Below are 6,458 nucleotides of genomic sequence, written 5' to 3' on the forward strand. Positions count from 1 at the left end.
ACTGGTGGGTTCGGAGTGTACACAGACACACACACTGGTGGGTTTGGAGTGTGTCCACTGGCTGTACACAGACACACACGCTGGTGGGTTTTGAGTGTGTCCACTGGCTGTACACAGACACACACGCTGGTGGGTTTGGAGTGTGTCCACTGGCTGTACACAGACACACACGCTGGTGGGTTTGGAGTGTGTCCACTGGCTGTACACAGACACACACACTGGTGGGTTTGGAGTGTGTCCACTGTCTGTACACAGACACACGCTGGTGGGTTTGGAGTGTGTCCACTGGCTGGCGGATTGTGGAGCCGTGTCAGTATTCGGAAGACTACTGGAAAGATTGAAGAGATTTAATGTTGCATTGATCTCATATTTTGCTGTCCATGTGTGGGTTCACATGCTGGAAACAGAACATTTTCCACAGTATTATTATATTTCATTTTTGAATTGCAACCTTAAGAAAATGCATTAATTCATTCATTATCCTAACCCGCTTATCCTGAACAGGGTCGCAGGGGGGCTGCAGCCTATCCCAGCATACATTGGGCGAAAGGCAGGAATACGCCCTGGACAGGTCGCCAGTCCATTGCAGGGCACGCACACCATTCACTCACACACTCATACCTATGGGCAATTTAGACTCTCCAATCAGCCTAACCTGCATGTCTTTGGACTGTGGGAGGAAACCAGAGTACCCGGAGGAAACCCACGCAGATACGGGGAGAACATGCAAACTCCGCACAGAGAGGCCCCGGCCGACGGGGATTCGAACCCAGGACCTCCTTGCTGTGAGGCGGCAGTGCTACCCACTGCACCATCCGTGTCGCCACCTTAAGAAAATGTCATACAAAATAATGTTGTTTTTATGTATGTAATAATTTCGTTTTTACATGCAAGCGTTATTTAACATATTAAATAAAAAGGTTGAGTAAAGTGAAGTTTCATGATTCACTTCCTGGTTTCTGTGTGTTTTGTATATGGATTCCGCTTCACATGTTCCCGTCTCCAGTCCCGTGTCATCCCCTCCTGCCTCTGTTCTCCTGCCTGGCTCGTCTGTCTGTGTACAGCCCTGCTCATTCCAGTCCTGCTCCAGCCTTCGTCCTCCTATTCTCCTGCCCCACTGACTGATCTCCCAGTTCTGACTCCAGCCTGGTTCTGGACTTCGCCCTGCCCTCGCCCTGCCTTCTCCATATTGCATTGTTTGCTCGGACTTTGACCCCTGCCTGGACTTGGTTCCAATTCTACGGATCAATCTATTCTTATTGCTGGAGATTGACCTGTTTCTGTGAACAACGAATAAAGCCTGCCAATTACTACATGCTGGTGTCTACGTTTACTTAATATAATATAATATAATATAATATAATATAATATAATATAATATAATATAATATAATATAATATCATCTCTCTAATGTGTTTCTCAAAGCAGGAATGAACCAATACTTGGTCCGGGCACACAGAAACGTCAGTAAGAAAACAGAACAATGACACATCTTTTCTGCAAGACATCAATAACGGGCAGCCATGCAATGTGAACATAATGTTCTCGGTCAGTAAAACGTCAGTAAACATCTCCTCTCAGTAAAATGAGTCCCCTCTCTCATCCTCTTCCTGAAGTACCGTGATTGTGGAGTGGAGTGGAGTGGGGGGGGGGGAGACTACTACGCTTGTGTGACGAATAAGCTGGAAACCATAGCAACACCAGGGAACAAAGTGCCGCCATTCTAAAGCGGATTTCATAGGATGACAGCACAACTGCCCGAGCGCAATAGGTAGGCATGCCGGTGGATTCATGTATGTCCGTCCTTTGTCCAGAATACGCCTGTCCGTGTGATGAGTAGGGGTGTGGTGGGAGGTGAGGTTGGGGGATTGATGACGCATGCTTCATGTGTAATGCACCAAGTGGGAGGAATAAGCCCCCCTTCTTTATTTATTTATTATTTTATTTTATTTTCAATCAGAGACAAGTCACTAAGCTGTACAGATGGACATAGGTGACTCATGCTAAGAAATGTCAGGTACAGTGAAGCTTGTGCCAGCTCTGAACAAGATGAGACACATTTGCTCTGGGGGTATGAAGCATTTCACATTTGCATCAGGCGGGTTGGTGGGCATGCGAAGAACAAACCCTTATTTATTCATGTTGTATTATTTTGCAAATGTCCCTCAGGTCTAGCTGACCTTCTAGTGTGGAGTGACTGTTACAGTGGGGAGGATGCATGCCATTTGAACACGTGTGCGTGCTGTGTAGGCACAGTGGACCTACGGCTCAGTCAGACAGCCTTAGAAACTTAAGTTGAAACACTTTTAAAGGAATTTACTGTTTTTCCCGTAATTTCAGGGGGAAGACATGCTCTGTGTGAAATTGAAGTGCAATACCCTTCTGAGAACCAGGTTTTATCCTTTTTTTTGTTTAGTTTTTTATAACAATTTTGAATGCCCAATCGTTTTTCGTATGTCTCTTCTGTGATTTTGTCCCTAAGCCTGAGAGAGCACTGGACCCATGCCCCACCCCACATCCAATCCTTAATCACTCCCTACTCCCCAGCGAGACCACTCCGGTCTGCCAGCTCTGGTCGCCTTGTGGTTCCCTCACTACGAGCACCTGGCGGTCGAGTTGCACGTTCACGCCTGTTTTCCATTCTGGTTCCTCAGTGGTGGAATGACTTGCCTACCACTGTCAGGACAGCAGAATCCCTCCCCCTATTTCGACACAGACTAAAAACACACTTTTTCAAACTGTACCTTAGTCCTACCTCCTGATTTCCCCCGCCCATCCCCCCCTTCCGATATCCCTATCCCTCTTGTCTAACCCAAAAAACAATAAAAATAAAAATAAAATAAATAATAGAATTGCACATATGATGACTGTATGTTTAGAACAGCACTTCATGTGTATTTTATTAGTTATGGATGTGTTGCTTTAACTTGTGGAAAAACCTATGCACTTTAGATTAAAAGCGTCAGCAAAATGACTAAAATATCAATGTAAATGTATGCCATCCCTCTTCCACTCTGCAGTGCCTCAGCTTCCTGTGCAGTCGCTACTTTAGAGGGGTACACTTGGTGCAGGCTGCCTATCCAACACCCGACTGGCCAAAGATGTAGCTGATGCAAAATGGAATTAGAACACTACCCGATGTTGCCCTCCCTCCTGAATCATGAAGTAAATGTATTGGGTGCGTCACAGTTAAACACGGTTCCTGTGCTGGAATAATGGCTTTTTAATTGTGCATTCTGTGTATTGTTTAATGTTCCTGTATGCATGGCTGAAAAAAAGTATGGAGATTGGTGTAGTATTTAAAAGTATATTACATTCACCGAAAGATTTTGTATGAAAACTGTAAACTATTCAGATATTACATCCCATCATGCCTTGATGATTGGAGGAGGACAGCAGAAAATTGAGCATATTACTGACAGAGTCTTATGGGTTGAACCTGTTTTTGCATAGTAATACTGATGAAAAGCAGTCACGGGGACCTAGTACACAGCATGTGTTGTGTAAAACTTATGCATACCTTCTACAACTTCTATGTACATACCAAGTACTAGGGCTGTACAGAGACTGCTTGGAAGGTATACGCTGAAATTTATGTTCTGTAGCCTCATCATCACCCTATGTGAGATCATTGAAGGCACTGGTTCAGTGTTTCAGAAGCCCTCCGTCCATGTTCTTACTGTGAAATTAGAAACGGAAGCCTTTTCCCCCAGCAGCTTTTCAGTTGTGTCAGCATGTGAATTTAAATCCACTGCGATCAGCAATTTCCATGGCAGACCTGGCAATAACCCCAACTCAACCTCACGATAACTAGCTCTGTATGATGAAGTCATTGGAAATGCTCACAGTTACTTATGGTGTTGCTGGTTTGTCTTCTTTAACATATACTGTATAATTAATTAGCAATTCACATGTCAGTCCCATGACCAGCCTAGTGTTTCGTATAAACAGAATATGCTAATATGTACTAGTAAACGCTGTCAAAGGTACATAGTGCCAAGATGTTGGTTGCATTTTGTTAAATAAATTGATGAACATAAAGTGCTATCTTCCTTGTTTTGTGAATAAGCATTGTATTATATAGCATACATACTGTATATGTGAAATAAATGTGAAATGTGGCTTGAGATATACGTAGCACTGGAATGTGAAATATATGTTTCGAAATAATGTCATAGTATATTGCTTACACTTAATTTGGTTAAAATGAAATGTATTTATTTTTCGTAAAGGGAGGAAAGAATAAATAAGAAAAGCTGCAGTCTGTTGAATGGTGACCTGCAAATCAGAAATCATCTCACACCGACAAACTTTTAAAAAACTTGGATCTTTCAAAATTAATAATCAATGCAGGATAAACTGCTACACCAGACAATATTGACAAAGCTTGTTCAGCCTTCTGACTTATTACGTACAATAACGCCAAGGTAAATAGCTTAGTCAGTGTGTTCCAAGGTGGATGCGGGGGGTTCTGTGGGCTTATGGGGTCTGGAAGGTTGAGTATTGGCGCGCAGTGAGTCACACAGCAGTGACGAGTAAGCAGCGAGTGGTTACAGAACGTCCCCCACCCCCTCGTCATGCGTCTTTCAGCCCGCAGACTGAACGAGCCTCTGCCCCACTCCACTGCGTGCACCTGAGACGTTTTCATCTTACAGCTCTTATCTTCCACCCCCCGGACACGTGCAGCTAACAGCAAGCAACACAGACATGATAAGGGAGGATTTGCGTCATGTATTTTTTGTTAGTGTGTGCATTGAAAATGTGTATTCCATCAGTGTGTTGCAGATATATTTTCAATTTTCAGCTGGCTTTAAAGTTGACGGGAAAAAAAAATAGCCCTGAACAATTAAGTTCTTTGCACAAATACTTTATAGGTTTGGCTTTAAGATAGCAAATTAAACCTGGCTGGGTGACGTTTAGTATTAGTGGTACGTGCTTTCTCAGATTGGGATTTTAGCAACTGTAGGTCTATAAGTCCTTTTGGATTTGTGAAATGAAGTTGAAATGAAGACACATATACAGTATAACAACATAATTTCGTAAGGTAGTATGTGTTGTGACACAGGGAATCCTAGCGTTCTATGATTCTTTTTTCACGCTTTTTTGTAAAGTGTAATTCCCGTCACTGTCAATCAAGTAGTCACCACACACCTGGAGTATTATCAACTCTTTACCTTGACTGTAGGGCAGGGGTGTCAAACTCGAGTCCTGGAGGGCTGCAGTGTCTGCTGGTTTGTTTCAGCGCAAGCGATGCATTTCAAAGTATTTAATTGGCTAAAACGTTCACACACCTTGTACTCAAGGCCTTAATTGGCTGCGGATTGAAAGGAAACCACAAATACCAGCAGACACCCCTTTTGACACCCCTGCCGTAGGGTCTACCATAAACTTGCTCTGCACATCAGTCCTAATACCCAAGCTCCACCACTCAAGGAAAGGCAACTTCACAAAAAATATTTTTAGCTGAAATTCAAAGACCACAATCTCAGGCCATTTTTACTTTGACTCACAACTGAATGAACGCGTCCCAATTTCCCAATGATCCAATTTCATGACCCAATTTCACAAACCAAGCTGTGACATCACTGGTTTTGTAGTGGACCGACCCATCTTTAATATATCTTTTCGAGTGACATTAGAGACTGGCTTGTATGTGCAATATAGCACTATTAGAATTACAGTTCATCACATGGGTATTGTTGGTTCATGAAACACCGACATGATGCATCGCTGCCAGGACCTCTCCCTCTAGCTGGCTTCCCACACAGGTGGGCTGACTGGTTGTAACTCTAATGTGGGTTTCAGGCCTTCACATTCGGGTGTGGGATGGCGTGAGGGGGCTGTGGGGGCGTGGCAGTGTGGGAGAACAGAGTCATCACATTATTTACCCTCCCATCAGAGCTGTAAATGCTGACTCAGACATGAAGGCAGAGAGAAGAATCTGGGTTGAGGTATGGCCAGTGACCACGGCCTGCCACGACAGACCCCTCCAGGAGGAACTGCCAGCTGTCACCTCATTGGACAGAAAATGACAGGGGCAATAGTGGAATTAATGACCGTGACCATGTCACCACACAGCCTGTAAGATCAATAGTGTGTGTGTCTGTGTGTGTTAGTATGTGTGTGTGTGTGTGTGTGTGTGTGTGTGTTTATGTATGTCAAGCATGAAGCACAGTGTCATTGGAACAAAATGTCCCAAACAATGCATTAATGACACAAACCTCATTCACACATCCACTGTTGCTTTTTTTGCAGAACCATTAAAACGCTAACTTTTGTAGGGTCTGTATAGGAGTGGCCTTTCATGGTGTGAATCGGCTGTTATCTAATAATGTAATTTAATAGAGACAGACTTCTGCACATTAGGTCTAATTGCATTTGGGAGAATAAAGTAGTTCTATATGATGTCACAGGTATTGTGTTGACTGCAGAATTGGATCCCAGACAAGGGACTGCC

The 6,458-nt window shown here is 43.7% G+C and overlaps 1 long non-coding RNA gene across 1 annotated transcript; it reads left to right on the plus strand.

Moving 5' to 3' along the window:
• The first annotated feature begins 1,645 nt into the window (after window positions 1-1,645).
• LOC133134043 (uncharacterized) lies at window positions 1,646-3,970 on the plus strand. Its single transcript, XR_009709240.1, has 3 exons — window positions 1,646-1,772; window positions 2,342-2,394; window positions 3,022-3,970. It is a non-coding gene; the product is annotated as an uncharacterized LOC133134043 (long non-coding RNA).
• The last annotated feature ends 2,488 nt before the right edge of the window (window positions 3,971-6,458 follow it).

This window comes from Conger conger, chromosome 7 (assembly GCF_963514075.1).
Source record: "Conger conger chromosome 7, fConCon1.1, whole genome shotgun sequence".
Classification (NCBI taxonomy): domain Eukaryota; kingdom Metazoa; phylum Chordata; class Actinopteri; order Anguilliformes; family Congridae; genus Conger; species Conger conger.